Here is a 20,720-nt window from a genome sequence, read left to right as displayed (position 1 = left end):
TCATTTTACTTTTTGTCTCCAGACCCAAGGTAGTAAGTGCTTCCACCTGAAGTGACTGGAGGGGCGTGCAAGTTGTTCCAAGTTGTGACCCTTGGGGCTGGTTGGGGACCTGTGTCAAGACTGCAGACAGACTGCAGAGGGCAGTGTGAGACTGCGATGTGGCCAGCTGGTGGCAGGACCCGTGCCGTTCTTAATACAGGCCACCTGCGGTATTTCAAGATAAATTATTTTAGATGGGAAAACTGGTCTATTGGATTTACAGTAAATGTGTGCTATTTAGCTTCTCCCCAAAGAAAGGCTTTCTAATATTTTGCCCTCTTCCCTAATTTCAAGACCTCAAATATTAGGCCTGACTGAGTGGCCAACTTGCACCCTCTTTACTCTTTCGGCGCCTGAATACCTTGTGTAAAGTCCCTGTGATGACAGTTGAGATGATATTTAGTGTCTTCCGAGGCACTGAAATTTACTGCACTGGGTGCTAATGCAGCTCTGGGTGTGGCAAGACAATTCTCTCATAATACCAAGAAGCCTCTTCTAAATCTTTTCCAGAGCAGTAGGAACTGCGGCAGGAGTCTTTTGCTGAGGAGCTGGATTTGGGTACTTGGATTCTCCGAAGGCTGGCTTCCAGGAGGGGAGGTGGTGGGAGGGTCTCAGAGAGGGTGGCTGCTCTGGCCAGGAGCTGAAATGCACACTTAAGAATCAGGCAGACCTGGGCTCAAATCAGACTCTAATCTGCTAGCTACCACCCCAGTTTCCTTTCTTGCACAGTTGGGATAATTAGAACAGCCACTTTCTAGGGTTGCTGAATTATGTGAGATAATATATGGATAATGCTTGGTATTAGTGACCCGTGGTAGGTTATTCAGGTTATTCAGGGTGCTATCATGTTATTGAAATTCAGTTCAGAAATAGTAAATATTTATTGAGCACCTACTATGGGATTTGACAGTGAACACAACTGACATAATCCCTGTTCTCAGGTCTAGGGAGAAAGACAGACATTGAGCACCCATTATATACAAGGCAGTACTTGAGAGAAAGTGTAGCAAAGTGATGGCACCCTTGGGCTCTGGCATCAGCGTGTCTGGGTTTGAATCCCAGCCCTGTTCCTTTTAGTTGTGCAGTCCTTGGAAAGCCACATACGACACTAGAACCCATTTTATAGGGTAGTTGCAAGGATTAAATGAGTTAATACTCCTAAAGTATTAGAATGATTCTTCATACATACTAAGTGTCAGAATTATTTAAATGTTTATTTTTATTGAGTGTGGTAAACTTTGAGGGAGAAGAGCAAATACTGTGGAAGTATATGATGAGACACATAAGGGAAGTGCCCTTATTCTAAGGTGGATAAAGTCACAAAATAAATGAGAGGAAAAGAAGAATGAAGTGGATTTACATGTGTTCCAATGGAATAATATCCAAAATACATGATTAAGGATAAAAAGCAAAGAGCAGACGAGTATGCGCAGCATGTCCCCATTTATGTAAAAAAAATTAATCCATCTCTATCTATCATGTATTTATTATCTAAATAGCAATCATCTATTGTCTATCTATCCGCTGCCTATCATCTATCTATCTACTAATAGACTACATTAGGCAGGATGAACTAGGAGACTGGTATTGGCCCTGACTTGGGAATGGGAGGTGGTCTGAGAAATTATAATGGTAAGGAGTCTTACTTTTGGACTGCTTAAAATTTATGAGTATTTATTACTTCTTAGGTTAACAAAGAAATAAACTAGAAAAATGACCAGATGAGAAATGATATGTCTCTAAGATCTTGAGGCTGAAAGATAAACAGTAAAACAAGGGTTAGTCTTAGATTGCAGGTAACAGAGGCCATGCACCCATTTACTCTGGAAGTGGAGAAAAGCCCTCCCCATCAGTTGGGTTTCTACACAGGAATCTCAGATCTAATCAACAGTGTACAGATTGTCTCTAAGGTAAAGATTTTCTTCTCATTCTCATACTTTTTTCAGGCACCCTCTGACTTCTCCAGGTTCTTTTCCCATTTCAGGTTGTTCTACACCACCAACTTTATTCTTCCATCTCTGTTCCTTTTTGGACTGAAAGGGGCAGAGAAAGTGTACAATGAGAAAAGACTGTAGGACTTCAAATTACTTTAACCAGAAAGCAGGCCAAGAATACTACTTAGCTGCAAACTCGGGCTATTTCTTAGGGAAAATAGATGACTCAGAAGGCAGATTCCAAAGCAAATGGATGCGGCCAAGGGTTGTGGAAATTCATTCCCTGGGAGCAGTCCAGGGCCCCACCCAAGAACTGGTGCTCACTCCAGGCTAGATTTCAGACCTGCTGTGGACCAGTGAGTACTCTGTGCTCTGCATTCCTACTATTTTTGAATAGGAATGTATTTAGTTATCGTGGCCTTGTTTCACCATTACACACTGAGCATGTAGCATATTGGTATATTAGGGGCCATTAATTTGTTTCTTTAGCTCATAGCTCTTCAAGATCAAGAAGAACATACACTAGGAGCTAACCCTTACAACTGCAGGTGAGATGCTTCATCCACACCTGGTGAGACTTACCTGGTAATAGTGATCATTTTCCATGTGACATGCTTGACTGAAAAATCACAGCTATTTTGCTTTTTAAGTCTTACTAGAAAGTGGGACAGGCATCTGCTTGTCACTTGAAAGTTACGAAAAGGTCTGCATGCCCCCCCACTTATTCCCTTAAAGGCTTTCTGTGGGATCTGCCATTCCCATTAGCAAGACTCCTCAAGCATCTTTGGGAGCTGTGTTCATTTTAACTGACTGGGCACATTCTCACACTTGCTTGCACAGGTTAACTTCGTCGCATGCTGTCCCTCACTCAGCAGCCAGCCCTCAGTGCTCTCCCACTGCCCTGAGTCTCCCATCAAGTCCCTCACCAGTGGACACATAACCATTCCCTACCTCAATTCTCACATTAAAACTTACCTGTCCCTTGTTCCAGTTGCCCTGAGGTCATTAGTAGACAGCAAATGGCTGTTCATCAGATCTGGGGTTTTAAACTGGGTTCCCAAGAGCCCAAGGGGTCCCACAAAAATGCTTATGGGGCCACCAGAGCCAAAGAGGAACCAGAATGATTGGGCCCTGAGGCTGGCAAACCAATTGCACCAGTCTGCACCCTTGCGTGTTCATATAGTGCTACTTCCTTATACCTTTTCCTCTGAAAGGTCTCATTGCTTTAACTTGTACAAATGAGCATCAGAATGAGTCTAGTCAGCTACCTGCTAATAACCTAGAGAATCGGAAAAGATCAGATTGGTAAGCTTTACCTTCTTCTGAACTTTGCCTACAGCTTGCCTTCTTTCAGTTATTTGTTCTTGCCATCAACAGCAGTTGAGGGGAGAGAAATCAAATAGGGTTTCGTATAAGTAAAAGGCCTGGTGACTGAGACACCTCCTTTCATCTTGGCCTTTTAAAAAAATTATTTTGTTTATTGTCAAATAAACATGCCAACAAAATGTGCACAAAACAAAAACTCATCTCACAAAAATTGATCACAAAATGAACACTCATATAAGCATGATCCAAGTAAAAAAAAATAGAACATTACCTGCACTTCAGAGCCCCCTTCCCTGTGCCTCCACCTATCACTACCCTTTCTAGCTCCACCCCCAAATTAACTACTATCCTAAATTTTATGGTAATCACATCCTTGCTTTCACCTTAGTAAGCATCCCTAAACATTACAATTTAGTTTTGCCTGTTTTTGGACTTTATATTAGTGGAATTATAAACCTTGTTTCTTTTGCTAGACATTATCAGCTTCCTTTCTTCCTCTCTAACCCCCTCCTCCCAATAAATACAGTCTGTACATCTTAGGAAGACTTGTGGTAGCATTTCTATATTATACGACTGAACAAAGCAGAAACGTAGCAAGGCAACAATGATTCTTAACAAATGTCTCCAGCCTGGAGGCAATTACAGTGGGTGAGTATTAAAGTAAGTGCAGCATCACCATAATTAGTATTTCCGGAATGCCGTTCATAGGAAGGACTTTCCGTTTTAACTTCACAGATGCTTATAATTCTTGAGAAGCAGGTATATGGCAAACAGAAGCGTCTGCTACTTCTTCAGCTTTCTTTTTTCATCCTCTAAAATCTTCTTGGTGAGGACACAAAGGGATATATATTATTCTAGGGTCGCCCAGAAAGGCAGGGGCAACTGGGGATGTGAACAGCTCCCCTGGCTTGGGTTTGGCCTTCTGCCCCCTTGGGCCCCGCCCCTTTCTGGTGGTGAATGTTGAAAGATGGTGATGGATGGTTAGTCACAAATGGCTTTCAATTTACCAAAGTGCACATGGTCTTCTCTGAGCCTCTTTGAAATGCTTTTAGAGCAATATGGAGAATGGAATTCAACAAGAACTCTCCACAGCTGCAGTCAGAATACAGCGACCCCAGGAGCAGCTGGGGGCAGTTGTTTTCACATCTTTATTTGCTGTTTCCTTAAAAGCACTTTCAGAAGGTTCTGGAAGTTTCTGTGGCATCCATATTCAGGATGGTACCAGGGCCGATCCTCAGATTCCTGACCCTCATTCCAAATTTGGCAAATATTTGTCTCCACTTCTTGCCAGCAACATATTCTCTCAGGAGTACCTTACTCGTGCCCCCTCCCACTGCTGCCCCCTCCCCACACAACAGCCCCATGTACAGCGGCGCTTGTCCTGTGGCAGCTGTGATTGGCCAAGGGAACCGTCATGGAGGATCTGGGGCTCCTGAGGCCAGCTTCATTCGAGGTTTTCATCTGCTCTGTGATCTCATCCAACATCACTCTTCTGGTCTCAGTTTCCACACCTGTAAAATATGGCGGCTGGGCAAAAGAACTTGGAAGACCGTGTCTGTAGGGAGTTAGCAACGGTGATTCCAGGTGAGGGCTCGGTAACAGCAGAAGGTAGAGGCACTTGCTTAGTGGGACTTCTTTTTTTTTTGATTTTTATTGATAAAACCAATCAGTATACAACACGAACATTCTTAATGTATGAACATTCCATACTTGGTGTGCAATCCATGGCTCATAATATCATCACGTAGTTGTATATTCATCACCCTGATCATTTCTCAGAACATTTTCATCACTCCAGAAGAAAAAATAAAAAGAAAAAAGGAAAAAACTCATACATACCATACCCCTTACCCCTTCCTCTCATTGACCACTAGTATTTCCCTCTACCCAAAATACCATACCCCTTGCCCCTCCCTCTCATTGACCACTAGTATTTCCCTCTACCCAATTTACTTTAACATTTGTTCTTGCTATTATTTATTTATTTTTAATCCATAATTTTTACTCACTTGTCCATACCGTAGGTAAAAGGAGCATCAGAACAAGGTTTTCACAATCACACACTTTGTGAAAGCTGCATCATTACACAACCATCTTAAAGAAACTTGGCTACTAGAACACAGTTCTACAGTTTCAAGCACATCCCTTTAGCCTTTCTAATACACCTTAAACTAAAATGGGGATATCTATATAAAGCATAAGAATAACCTCCAAGATAATCTCTCGACTCTTTTTTAAATCTCTCAGCCATTGACTGTTTATTTTGTCCCATTTCTCTCATCCCCCTTTGCTCAATCCCTTGATGCTGAGTCCCAGCTCATTCTAGGATTTCTGTTGTGGGGCTATTTTTACATGGAGAAAGAGTTTGTAGACAGGATAAGTAAACTCTCTCAAGGCAAGCAAAACATAACCTCCTCCCTCCCCCCCAAATAAGAATTTCTCCCACAACAAATAAACAATTATCTTTTCTCCAGCTTCCCATATCAGTGCCTGAAATGTCACCAATAGCGCCTTCCTTTTCTTTTTGAGGCTTTGAGGTTTTCTAGAATCTATTACAAAAACATGTGAAAGTTACTGAAAGCAGAAATACATAATGCTATTATTAACAGAAGAGTGGACTTGACAAGAAAGTGAGTTATCAGTATTGTCCATAGATGCTTGCTTGTGAAGCAGTTCTGGGCAGAACCCCAACTTGAAGACATATTTTCTATAACTGCACTTCTCAAACTTCAGTGTGTCCATGAATTACCTGGGCAATCTTATAAAAATCAGAATCTGATTCAGTAGGTTCTCTGCAGAACTATATTTCTATATAGTTCTAAATACAGAAGAATCTATATTTCTAGCAAACTCCCAGGTGATGTTGATGCTGCTGGTTCAATGACCACATGGACACTGAGTGACCATCTGACTCCTGTCTCTAGCAGGCATGCGGGACTCTACTTCATATTCATCTTATCAGGCTTGGCTTTTTCAAGGTTCTTGTGGGGCCAATCAGATAACTGATATTCTTGTTGAATCCTGAAGGCTCCAAGTTAAAAATAAAAATCTGGAGTTTGAATGGAAAGGTATACCTGGAAGGATTTCACAATGAGGGGCTTAGATTGCTGCGAGGCATAAAGCTCTGGGGACCCTAAGACAGAACTTTGTGGGTGAAAGGGGGTACAGAGGAAATGGAGGTTAAAGAAGGCCTCACAGTTTGTCCGGGGCTGCTCAAGAATTTTATTAGTACTCTCAATCTATCTGTAGAGGTTTGTATTGTCTGCTTACTTCTTATTTTCTAAAATGTTTTTCTTCTTCTTCTATCCTCTTGGCTACTGAGAAAGCAGTTACATTCATATAATATGACTCCAGTTCCTTGCCAAAGTTGATTGGTCCAACAGTGGACCACCAACTCAAACTGGGCCAATGAATTACTTTCTTGGGACTTTGGAATTGGGCCTGAGAGAGTCAATTTAGAGTCTCTCTTGGTACCTTGATCTGCATAATGTAAAATTCAGGAGCCATTGTCAGACATTTTCTGTCACATGATTTGACAAGTAGGAGGAGTGGATCTATAATATGGCAGAAGAAAAGGAAGCAGACACTTTGACAAAAAATGAAACAGATGTAGAGAGAAAGAAAACCGATTCCTTACATGATTCTAGTTCTTGTTCTAGATGGTTTCTGAGGCTAAATTCCAGCAATCCTTGTATTATCTGAGGTATTCCAGTGTCCTCTCAACAAATTTCTGTTAATGACTTAAGCCATTGCAAGTGGTGATGTGTCACCTGCAATAAAGAGAGTCCCAATGAAAACATTCTTTTAGAGAAGATCTTCTGCAGATAAAGTATAGCCTCCTTGGTCAACTGCAATTATGGGTATAAGGGTGGAGGGATCAGTAAGGCACCATGGAGACAGCTGCTTGTTTCTTATTTATCTACACTCTTGTGACTGCTGGCTTGAAAGATGTTCACCAGAGACTCCATCCATCCATCCATCCATCCATCCATCCATCCATCCATCCATCCATCCTTTGGCCATCTAACAAAGGTTTCCTGAGCTCCTACCATGGGTCAATCACGGCTAAGCATGACCCTGTGACCTTTGGTTCCTCCTTGGTGGTGTGGAAATGCTCAAGTTCTCTATTAGACTATGATACCAATACTAAGTCCTAAAATTAGAGTAACAGAGAATGGGCCCATTTGTGCATATCTTCTTGCTTTTTTCCCACCTACCCCAACATTTTCTTTCTCTTTTGTGCAAATATGAAATGTGTCAATAATATTTATAACTCCTTCTTGGGAAATGTCTTTTATCAGTATCCCAAACACATTAGGCACTCAATTTAGTTTTTATTTGAGATAGAGACGGATGACTCATAGTCCCTTTTCAGAGACAAACTGCAGAAACCCATTCCTGGAGTATATTTGGAATCCATTAGCTCTGTGCCCCAAGAGTCTTTATTTTCTTCTTGACTTTGAAAATTTAGGTTGTAGAGTAGATGAGGTCGGTTAGCATGGCTTTCAACCATCTCCTAATATCTGTTAGGACCATAAATCTTTTCCAAGTCTACTGGAATCCCAAGAATCACTTACTTCCATTTTCCTTTCTGCTGAAACCTCCAGAGGAGGGAAATTCTCATCTCTAAATTTATGCCTGGTACCGAAGACAGTACTTCTTCCCACAGATAAACCTTCCCAAGAGTCCTTGCCATAGGACATAGGTTAGAGACAGTAAAGGAGACGAGGAGGAACAGATAACATGTCTTTGCTAACTGGTTGTAAATTGTCTCAGAATCCTAAGACACAAAGCTTCTCACATCTGAAATCTGTAGAGAGTTAACTTGAAATGTAAGCATTTGAGCCTCTGGAAGAAAAAAGCAAAGCTGCCACACATGTTGGGAGATGGTCTTGTCAGTGCAGTGCTTCTCAACCTTGGTCTCAACATTAGAATCATTTGAGGAGGTTCTAAAAATCACAGATGCTGGGCCCTACTCCTGGACAGTGAAATAGAATCTCTAGGGGTGGACAACTGGGCATGTGCTTTTGAAGCTTCCCAAGGTGTTTCTGAGGCACAGCCAAGGAGGAGAACCTAGGTTTCATAGATAAATGAGAGCTGGCCATCTAAATTTGAGCAGATAGAAAGAACCATGATTATGGCTACTTTTTCTAGAAATTTGTATTCCTGAAGTCTCTCTTGGGCAGACAGTAGCTTGGTGCACCAGGGCACACTATTACTGAGGTTGCTAGCTTCCCTTAGGTCCTTGAGGCTAATTATTATAAAAAAGACAGACCAGAAAAAGATACCCACTAAAGGCCTGGGTTAGCCACAGTCATAAAATTTCTGAGGAGGAAATTCTCGGGGGAAATGGAAGAGGCATCACTAAGACTGAGATAGTTGGCTGCGTGCGAAAGACACATGGAGGAAGACACCCACCGATGCCACTGGGAAAGTGATGCCTGGGAACCACCCATCTCCTGCGGTCAGTTTGTCTAGTCCAGTGACTGGGTGGGTAATTGTGCCTGATTTTCCACTTGAGGAATTCCATGATCAAATATTACATATGAAAAAGGATAGGTAATATTTCAGGAGTGCTTTCTCTAGGTTTGTAGGGAGAAAGTGCTCATGTATGTTGACAATTGACAGTCTTTGGGTGGTTTGCATAGTCTTGGTTGCATCTGATCATCATGACCCCTAGAGACATAGCAGAGAACAGTGGGGGGGGGGGGGAAGGGGGCAAGCAACAGGAACCCTCTGTGGTTTACTTAGAAAACTTCCTATGTAACTCTCACATCTTCCTGCATTACCCTGTGGTTACTCCATGTAAAATGCCTATATGATGCCTGTTCTTTCTGAAGGCAGGAGGCCAGGTATGTGGCTTCTCTTTTAGGAATAAAAACTGAACTCTCTTGGGATCCCCTCTCAGGTCAGACCAAGATTTTGAGAGGCCATAGCACAGAAAGATCTTAGTGACCCCCTTCCTATATGTAATTCAAAATAAAAATTATACTAAAAATCATAAATGTAAGGAAATCTATGAAAATGATCTCATCTTACTCTTTTTCATTTAAAAAAAATTGACTTTTCTTTTCTAAAAATGTCTTTCTCACATTTTTTCTGTAATTTTTGACATTTGCCTTAAGCATGTGCCCAGCTGACCTATTGGGCCATTGAGCATCTGCCATGTGTCGTCCGTGTGACCAGCAGGAGGCCTCCTTTCCCACCGATAATGCCCTGCCCTCCACTGGATGGGCAGTGGGCCTCACTGAAACTCAAGCCCATCTTCTGCCATTCCCTAATAACAGGGCAAGCAGGGCAAATTGGCCGTCTTGCTTCCCAATCAACCCATATTAACTATGGGGGGAAAGTGTGTTCTTTTGGAAATAGCAGCATTTGGACATAGCAGACCCGAAGTTCAGCCCTGGTTCTGTCCTTCTCTATCTCGGGGACTCACATGAGATTCTTCCCCTCTCTTCATTGGTTTAATGGTGTTGCTACAGAACCCATGAGGGAGAACGCATGAAGGTAAGATGTCTGGCCATCAGCTTATCTTTGTATCCTTGGTGCCAGCTCAGCGCCTGCACACAGTAGGCACTTATATTTATTGAATGTATGATCTCTTCCTCTCCACCCTAGTTCTTAGAGCCATAATTCTCTTCAAGAAGGGTAGATACAGTATGAAAATTCTTGATCACACCCCCTAAAGAGTTTGTAATGTGGGTGGAGTCCCACCTCTCCAGGGTGGCTGGAGTTTCTGAGGAAAGTGGTCTGAAATGAAGGATCCATTTCATTTGGAATCAAGAACTTGAACTATGGCACTGAATCCAAATGTAGGCTGCCAAACGTTTTACATCTGTGGTAGGAGGCATTCAAAGAACTACTTACTGATTGGTTTACTGTGGACTCTTAGAGAGCGTTATTGAGTTTTCTACCGAGAAACTGGGATGATAGCCATGGGAAGGGTATGGCCTCAGGTGAAAAGAGACATGAATGGTTGGTGTTTGCTGTGCTTTTTTTGTATCCAGGTGTGGATGGTGGCAAAGTTCTCTCAATAGGTTGATGTTTGTAGGATGGTGAGAGTTGATTTGGGGGTCCTGTCTTCTGTGTCCCTAACTTCATCCTCACTCAGGGCTGGGGAGAGCACAGCACAGGGATGGAGAGGGGGTTATTGGAATGGGAGGATCTGAAATAGATCCCTTTTAGAACCCAACCTCTGTGTGCAACATTTTATTTTGCTGCTTGTTGTCTTTAGGGGTGATAGCTACCCACTAGGGAGAGAGGAAGAAGGATGCATACAACTCAAGGAGAGCCATCGTGCTGGCTCTCCACACCAAGCTATTTGGCACAGTCTTTAGAATCTACAGCATAGGCACTTTTTAACTTTCCTTGTTTGATTTCCTGGAAATCCTGGAGAAGTACTACTCTTTCAGGAATGCTACAAAGCTTCAGGCTTTCAGGACACAGCTAGGGCTATGAGTTTAACTGGTAGCTTTTCAGAGGAAAAGAAAGAGGAATATTTGGTGTTGGTGTTTAAGAGTTTGACATTTATTATGCAGTTGGGATGATCAGGCTGCACTTTCTGTTCCTGTTCCTGTTCCCTCACAGCCATAGGGGCATGGCATTGCAGCTGCCTTAGGGAAAGCAGTTGGCATCTGGCCTGGCCCTTATTGTTGTTTGGGTTGGCAGGGCTTGGGATCCATCGGTTCAGATAGGCTGTGACCTGTGGTTGTGTCTGTCTGTGACCTGTGGTTGTGTGCTCAAAGTCACTAACCACACAAAGCACGTGATGTTGGAGGAAGCTTAACACAGAATTGCAGACTCAAAAGCCAGCCCCTTAATTTTAAGGAAGACTGGCGTTCAGGGAGAGAGGATATTTAAGAAATCAAACAAAATAAAATTTGGGACACTTGTAGCTGCCATGCGGTGGAGATATTGCAGTTATCACTCAAATTTGCATGGAGACTAGAGACTCTTCCTGTGGTAAACATGCAGGAATTGATAAGCTGCTCTTTACGGAAAGTTGGGTGCTCACAGAGGATGATACACTTTCTAGACTATTCATACATCTCACAGATTTTGGTGACTCCCCAAGCGACCAACTTTTATGTTAGAATAAAATCACTGATGTGTGTGTTGTGAAAATGTCTTTACTTGCCAGAGTGGGTAGAATGTCCTAAAAGTGACTGGCTTCAGGGTAGGCCACAGTGGCACAGTGGCAGAGTTCTTGCCTGCCATGCCGGAGACCCGGGTTCAATTCCCGGAGCCTACCCATGCAAGAAAAAGAAACTGACTAGCTTCAGCATTTCAATATGTACTTAAACACTCAGAGTCCATCTCAGCATTGCCCATCTTGTTTCCCAGTTTTCATAAAAGATTTTAAGGTTTCAGTGAGCATTTCTTAGTGTACCATCCACCTCAGATAGTTCCTACTCTCAGTCATGTGCTCGGGATTTTGTTTGTACTTGCTTCTGAAAGAGAACTGGAAGCAGATATTAGTCTCTCAACTACTGATAAACGAGCAATGTTTATCCCTTCCTTGTCTGTCCACCTTTGCCTAAAAAATAAGAATTAGGACCTTGTGAAAATGGTCCCGTCTTGTTTTCAAATTCTATGGAATGATCCACATCCTTTGTCGCTTCCTTTGGCCAGAATGCACAGAAGTAAACCCTCACTTCTCCTACTTTGGAAAATGTTACAACACAAATGTCTGGTTCTTCTGAACACTCTAATTCTAAACACAGAACAATTATTAGCTTGAGGAGGCCCTTTCTCTCTCTCTCTCTCCCTCTTTCTCTCTCTCTCTTTTTCTATTTTAGTTAAGATGTTGGGATCCCCACCAACATAAATAAATCAGGAAAGACACAGAGGTGCTAAGATCTTTCTATTTTCTTCCTTCCTGGGTGGGTTTTTCTAAAAGACGTCAACGTTCAATTGGCGGCTACCACCCCATGGCATTTAATTATCCTTGATGTTTACTCCATCACGGAATGAAAAAAGAAAATACAGTCTGTCTCCTCCTGCTCCTCTGAGAGAAGCAATGTAATAATTAAAATGGTAACAGAAGTTCTAGGAATAATGAGAAACCACATAAAGACTAACATCATATTATGCTTAGAACATGAACGGGAAACCAATTCTGAGACTATCACCCCCTACTTCATTTTTTTTTTCTGTTCAGATAATCATGAGCCATCATCCTGTATAAATGAATAATAGTTTAATTTAAATAAGCCAATATTGTTTGGAGGTCGTTTATCACCTCACAGCTCTCATTCACAGACAATTCAAGTGGAACGACACAACTTTCTTTTTGTGCACTAGAGCTAGAAATCGCCTTCAGTTTGGGAGGCCCTACTCCTGCATATTTGAATTCAGTGACCAAATTCAATGTTGATCGAAGTAAGGGGGTAGGTGGGGAGAGTGGTGGGCTAAGGGTGGGTGGAAAACCTGAGAGATGCCTTGAGATGTTTGGGGCGTTACACTTATGGTTTTAGAGTATAGGAGCTGGATTTAGGTTTAAATAGTAGTCTGTTGACAGTAGGGTGTGTATGTGTGTGTGTGTGTGTGTGTGAGAGAGAGAGAGAGAGAGAGAGATAGAGAGAGAAGGGTGGGAGAAGAAAAAGACAACTGATCCGAAAGCAAACCTTTTCAACATAAGCAATCCTAAAAGAGAGGAAGGGTGGCATTTTTAAAGGCTAACTATAGAAATTGGATTCATACTGCTAGGATTAACGATTGAAGGCAAAGGAAAACTCAAGCAATGCTCCTTAGCCAGCATGTTCAAATGATAAATTGCATTAAAGCACTGGAAGGAACAACAGCTGCAGTTAATGAAAAGCCAAATTTATCTAAATTTCTCCAGCTGATCAGTCAAAATCATCAGTATAGCTTTTACCCCATAATCGCTGTTTGGAGTGGGGGAGAGGGAAGACAAAGGGAATTTGGATTTTTCTTTTTAAAGGTATACCCTCTGAAAAGGCAGTGACTGTGGCGCTAAGTTGTGAGTGGTTGCAGAGAATACGTTTTCTTGATATCAATATCATCAATATTATGGCTTTGTTGTTTTCCTTTATAAACCCCTTTAGGATAATGCAGTTGGCTCCTGCATCAAATAAAGTTTATAGACACGGGCTGGAGAGAGGGAATCCAGGAGGAGGACTGTGAAAATTATACAAATCTGAAATGCTTTCCAAAATGATGTTATGTCCATTAAGCTGTTTCATTATTGTAACACCTGTGAACTAGAACGGGTAATGTCGGAGCTATTTTACAAAGAAGGGGACTGAGGTTTTGGGGGTGGGAGGGGATCAAGTAATTTGCCCAAGGTCAGCTCATAAGCTGCTCTAAGAGCTGGAGCCAGAAGCAGGTGTCTACCCTCCTAGCCAAATGCTTACTAGAAAATAGAACAAATTCCCCGAGCCTCACATCCCTACATGGTAGAAGCAGGAAAATCCTGTCGCAGAAAGTATTCGGAGAAGCTGCCATCCAAGTCTGCTTGCGGCCAGCTTCCCTCCAGCCCAGAGCTCTGTGCAGGGCTCGCGTGCCGTGCGGAATTCCATTAGAACTTACTCGCCATATGTTTGTGTGCTGGTGTTCAGTGGAACCTGAGGGAGGGCATTATGGATCTCCATTACTGAATCATGTGGAAGGATTCCAGAGATTTAATCGTCTACCTCGAGGTGATGAAGAGAGGGGCGCTCATATTCCTTGCATAATCAGGGAGCCCCCGTGCTCTCAATGGCGCTGCAGTCTCCTCCAACACCCTTCTGGAAAAGTCTGTGCATCTGGCACTCCTGGACTTATTTCAAAAACAGAGATGGGGGGTGGGGTGGGACCCTTCCTCTCATCTTCCCTGGGAGAAGGTCTGTGGGATGAGCTTGCACTGAGAGCTAGAGATTTTGAGAAGTAAACTGAGAAGAATGGAGAGGAAAAGAGGAGTGGCATCCTACTTTCTTGGGATTTCTTCCCTTCAGCCACCCTGGTCTTATCAATTTACAAAGACCATGGCTATGAAGGCACCATGGGTGATGACCTGCGGCTTCTGGGAAGGTGGGTGAACCCGATGCCGGCAGACAGAGGTGAATGGCAGCTGGTAGTGCCAATTCACGGGGCTGCCAAATGGCCATGAAATTTTATTCCTTCCCGTAATTTTTTCACTGATGTGCTTTTAATTCACATGGTGTGGAAGAAGGCTGGAGGGCATTCATTGCAGAGGACGAGGGAAATAGAACCACAGGGAAACTTCTTTGGTATGTCTGCCAGAGTACCGACACACTTGGAAAGCAGGTTTATGGACGCTGAGTGGGTTTGCGAGCTCACAAAGGGTAGAAAACAAGCTTCATTTTACAAGACTTCAAAGTCTAGATAGAGGAGAGGATGGGAAGCATGCAGAGCAGAAGCTCTCTACAATCTACTCCCTCCTTCATCTTTTTAGCTAAGATTTCTCATGCCACCATATTTAGCTTCTTTTCTTTTTTTTTTTTTTTTAAAGGGAGGAAGGGAAGGAAAGAAGGATGGAAGGAAGAAAGGGAAACATCTTTAAACATTTTCTTGTTTTTATTATATTTTGTTTGTTTGTTTGTTTTTTTACATGGGCTGGGGCCGGGAATCGAACCGGGGTCCTCCGGCATAGCAGGCAAGCACTCTTGCCCGCTGAGCCACCGCGGCCCGCCCATATTTAGCTTCTTTTCTTGACAGTCAAACTCACAAAGTAAGTCCTCCCATTAAATCGAGACACTCCTTAACTCTTTTGTTTGTTGATGCTATTGCTTAAGAGCCCATGGTCCAAGTGTACCTCCATACCAGTGCTAATGTATTCTGCACTGCACTAAAACATTGGGGCATTCTTGGTACCCAAGTAATTTGAAGGGAAGGGGATGCTGAATATCTGACACCTTCCTACAGCTACCTTTTCATGCACTCATCTAAAGAACTGTGTATGGAGTAAGCCAGAATCTTGCATTATTATTCTAATTCAAACAAACTATGAGGCATTCATTTTCCCATTTAGGGAAAGGGAGATTGGAAGAAGAGTGCACTTTCCTTGCAGAGGTAACATCTCAGCTGAATGTTGAAATACCAGTAGATATTAGCATTGGCCATCATAACAGATGCTGGTTGGAATCAGCCCTGTTTATTATTTGCTCACAATTCCTATGCTTTCTCTATTCCTTGTCTTTTCCCCTTTGTCACACTATCTGCTTAGGAATTCTTTGTTCCTTTCTACGAGAGCAGTGGTTTTAGATATGCCTGTGACTTCTTTCCTTTTCCCAATGCTAGATGCCTTAGTCAGGAAGGTCAATAGAAAAACTAGGGAGAGGGCGAGAAGTTTAATGGCCATTGAAGGGCAAAGCTTGGGATAGAGAACTGAGGGGTTTTTCGTCTTGACTATGAAGCTTTCTGCAGTGTGACACCAATTTGCCTGTCCACCCTATTTCCCGTCCTACTGTAACCACACTGCTGCTGTGCCTTCCCTTGGAACTCCTTGACTCTTTTTGTTTATTAATGTTATTGCTTAGGAAGTCTCAGGCCCCCTCCACCAGTGCTAATGGGGGTGATGTCCTTTCCTCTCAGTCCTACCTGATCCAAGCTTTAGGAAATCCACAGTGACTCTTCCGAATCCCTTGAGCATTTATTTGTGGAATATTGATCCTTCTTGGGTGGCTGATTTCTTTCCTGTGGATGCTTCCGGGGTCTTCTCTATAATTTCCTGTACTGAAAATCCATGAGCATGAGTCAGGGTATGGGTGTTTTATTTAACATGTTGGCTGTTCTGTGGTCCCTTTCAAAATGAACTCTTAAATTAATCTCTCTAGACCTATCCATTTTCTATCTGTAAAATGGGGATAATTATATCTACCTTCAGATTGTTGGGAGAAATTAATAAGATAAAAGACACAGTATCAATTGCAAATCTTTTTTCTTTCCCTCTGGGGAATGCACACTTGGCCAAGTAGCCAGAGTGGAAGATTCTTAAAGGTTCCACGTTGGCTTATATGACAAAGGCAGTGCTTTCAGAAAAGGACTATCTTCTCCATACTTCTGAGCTTTTGTAATTTGTAACAGATTCTTGAGGCTAGCATAACAAGGGTTGGAAGACTCTAGAGGCAGCCTACTCCTGCTGGACTGGGCATTTACACTATAGGGACAGAACTGATTTTCCTAGTTATCTCCTTAAGCATTTTTAAAAATCAGTTTTCTTGAGGTCTAATTTACAAACAATTAAATGTACCCATTTAAGTGTGCAGTACACTGCACACTTTATGAATTTGACAAATTCATGAAGTCATGTAACATTATACTCAAGATATAGAACATTTTTATCACCCGGAAATATGACTTTGTGTGGTTGCATTCAATCACCTCCTCCTATTTCTAGCCTCTGGCAATAATTGATGTGTTTTCATTCATTTCAGTTTTGCTTTTTCCTGTACTTCGTGCAAATGGAATCACACAGCATGTAATTGTTTGTTTCTGCCTTCTTTTATTTAGTAAACTGCTTTTAAGATTCATTTGTGTTATTTGCATGTATCCCTAATTCTTTTCTTTTTACTGCTGATAGTTTTCCATTGTGTGGATGTACCAAAATATGTTTCTCCATTTACCAGTTGAAGCTGTGGATTGTTTCCAGTTTAGGGCTATTATAAATAAAGTGGTTATGAACATTTGCTTACAAAATGTTGGGGGAAATATGTTTTCATTTCTCTTGGGTAAATACCTATGGGTAGAACTGCTGAGTGGTATGGTAAGTATATGATTAACTTCATAAGAAACTGCCAAAATATTTTCCTAAATGCCTGTACCATTTTGGTAAACTATCCTTACATAAATACCACACTGACTTGATTAATGTAGCTTTATAGTATGCCCTGAAATCAGGCAGTAAATATTTTTTAAACTTGTACTTTTTCGAATTTCTTTGATGTATTCTAGGTTATTTGTATTGACTTATAACTTTTAGAATCAATTTTCAGTTTCTACCAAAAAGACTGCTGGAATTTTCTTTGGTACTGTGCTGAATCCTTAGATCAGTATGAGAAAAGTTGGTATATTCATGGAATTGAGTTTTTCAGTTGTAAACATAGCATATGTCTTAATTTATTTGATCTTTAATTTCTTTCAGCAAGGCTTGTAGTTTTCGGTATAGTGGGATTACATATATTTAAGTATTTCATGGTTTTTTTTTTCACATTATTGCCAATGGTATATGTGTATTCTTAAAATTACAATTGTTTATTGCTAGTATGTATAAAAACAGTTGATTTTTGTATATTGACCTTGCATCCTTTGACTTTGCTAAGCTCACTACTTTTGGTAGCTTTCTCGTATATTCCTTAATATTTTCTACATTGATGATCATGTCTTCTGCAAATAAAGACAGTTTTACTTATTCATATTCATTCTGTATGTCTTTTATATTTTTCTTCCCTTATTCCATTGGTTAGATTGTTCAGTATGTGTTTGGATAAAGTGGTGAGAGCTGAGATCCTTCCCTCGTTTTTGACTTTAGGGGAAAGCTTTCAGTACTAAGTCTGATGTTAGCTGTTGGTTTTTCATAGATGAGATTAATGGATTGAGAATCTTCCTTCTTTTCCTAGTTTGCTAAGAGGGTTTATCTTAAAAAACAAAGTCATGAATGGGTATTGAATTTTGTTAAATGCTTCCCTGCATCTATAGACAGGGTCACTTTTTAAAAAACATCTGTGAATATGGGGAATTATATAGATTTATGTTAAAATGCTAACCCAACCTTGAATTCTAGGAGGATCCCTCTTGGTTAAGTCACATTATCCTTCTTAATATCACTGAATTGATTTGCTAAAATTTTGAGTAATGATTTTTGTGTCTATGTTCATGAGAGATATCAGTATGACGTTTTCTTTTCTTGTTATGTTTTGGTCTAGTTCTGTTTTTAGGGTATTGCTGGCCGCTTAAAATGAATTGGGAAGTATTCTTTCTTTTTCTGTTTTCTGAAATCATTTGGATAGAATTCCGATTGTTGCTTCACTAGCGAAGCCATGTAGGTCTAGAATCATCTTTGTGGGATGGTCTTAAATAGCAAATGAAATTTATTTATAGATACAGGATTTCTGAGGGTTGTATTTTTTCCCTTTTTAAAGCAGTTTATTGAGATATAATTCAGAGGTTGTATAATTCACAAATTTAAAGTGCACAATTCAATTGCTTTTAGTATATTCATAAAATTTGTGCAACCATCACCAAATCAATATTAGAACATTTTTATCATCCCCCAAAAGAAACCCCACAGCACCTCTTAGTTGTCACCCCCATTTGCTCTCCTTCTCAGTCCTAGGCAACCACTAATCTGTTTCTGTTTCTATGGATTTACCTATTATGGACATGTCGTATAAATAAAATCATACAATTTGTGGTCCTTTGTGACTGGCTTCTTTCACTTAGAATAATGTTTTCAATGTTCACCTTGTTGTACTCTGTATCAGTGTTTCATTTCTTTTTATTGCCAAACAATATTCCATTGTCTAGTTATATCACATTTTATTTATCTATGCATCAGTTTATGGGCATTTGGGTTGCTTCTACTTTTGGGCTATTATGAATAATGCTGCTATGAATTTTCAAGTACAAGTTTTTGCTTTTTTGTTTTCATTTTATATGTACATATGTATATGCATATATGTATATATTTTTAAAAAATCTTTTCATCTCTAGAAGTTCCATTAAGTTCTTTTCTTATGACATGTATTCTTTTATTTAAGAGGCAATATTCTAGCCATCATAAGGTGAAAGCAGGGTGTATTTCTTCAGTTAGGATGGTCTCATTTCTATTGAGCATTAAATGGCAGCTCTGATAGTGGAGTGAAATAGAAGCTCTTCTGAGAAAAGGTTTATCTATAAAAGGAGACATTTACTCTCCTACCCTCCCACCCCTTTTAATTAGAGCTGCTTTAGGTTTACAGAAAAATCATACAGAAAGTACAGTGTTCCCATATAATCTTCTGCCATATACACAGTTTTCTCCATTAATTTACATTTTGCATTAGAGTGGTAACCTTATCACAATTGATGAAGCAATATTATTATAATTATTATATTAACATTAACCCATTGTTTACATTACAGTTCATTCATTGTGTTGAACTCTTCTATCAGGGTTTGTGTGTGTGTGTGTTGATTTTTATACAACTTAAAATTTCCCTTTTCATCCCTTTTCAAATATACAATTCAGTGGTGCTAATTACGTTCATAAAATTGTGTCTTCATCACTCTCATCCATTGCCCAAACTTTTCATCACCCCAAACATAAACTCTGTACCAATTAAACATTAACTACCCAGTCCCCTTCCTCATCAGCCCCTGGTAACCAGGATTCTAGTTTCTGTCTTGATAAATTTGCATATTCTGCTTTTTTTGTTTAAGTGCAATCACACAGTATTTTTTCTTTTGTGTCTGATTCATTTCACTCACTCAAAGTCTTCAAGGTTTATCCATGTTGCAGCATGCATTCAGAACTTCATTCCTTTGGTGATCAAATAATATTCCATTGTAATGCACAATACACATTTTGTTTATTCATTCACTTGTTGGTGGACATGTGGGTTGTTTTCACCTTTTGGCAATAGTGAATTATGCTTCCATGAACATGGGTGTGTAAATATCTTTTATTTTTTATTTATTTTTAATTTTTTAATTTTTTATTTTTTTTATTAACGGAAAGAAAGAAAAAAATAAAAAAAATAAAAAAAAGAAATTAACACAACATTTAGAAATCATACTGTTCTACATATGCACTCAGTAATTCTTAACATCATCACATAGATGCATGATCATCGTTTCTTAGTACATTTGCATCGGTTTAGAGGAACTAGCAACACAACAGAAAAAGATATAAAATGTTAATATAGAGAAAAGAAATAAAAGTAGTAATGATAGTAAAAAACAACAACAAAAAAACCCTATAGCTCAGATGCAGCTTCATTCAGTGTTTTAACATGATTACTTTACAATTAGGTATTATTGTGCTGTCCATTTTTGAGTTTTTGTATCTAGTCCTGTTGCACAGTCTGTATCCCTTCCGCTCCAATTACCCATTATCTTACCCTGTTTCTAACTCCTGCTGGACTCTGTTACCAATGACATATTTCAAGTTTATTCTCGAATGTCTGTTCACATCAGTGGGACCATACAGTATTTGTCCTTTAGTTTTTGGCTGGACTCACTCAGCATAATATTCTCTAGGTCCATACATGTTATTACATGCCTCATAAGTTTATCTTGTCTTAAAGCTGCATAATATTCCATCGTACGTATATACCACAGTTTATTTAGCCATTCTTCTGTTGATGGACATTTTGGCTGTTTCCATCTCTTTGCAATTGTAAATAACGCTGCTATAAACATTGGTGTGCAAATGTCCGTTTGTGTCTTTGCCCTTAAGTCCTTTGAGTAGATACCTAGCAA

The sequence above is a fragment of the Tamandua tetradactyla genome, chromosome 17 (assembly GCF_023851605.1).
Source record: "Tamandua tetradactyla isolate mTamTet1 chromosome 17, mTamTet1.pri, whole genome shotgun sequence".
NCBI lineage: Eukaryota > Metazoa > Chordata > Mammalia > Pilosa > Myrmecophagidae > Tamandua > Tamandua tetradactyla.
This window is presented reverse-complemented; position numbering follows the sequence as displayed.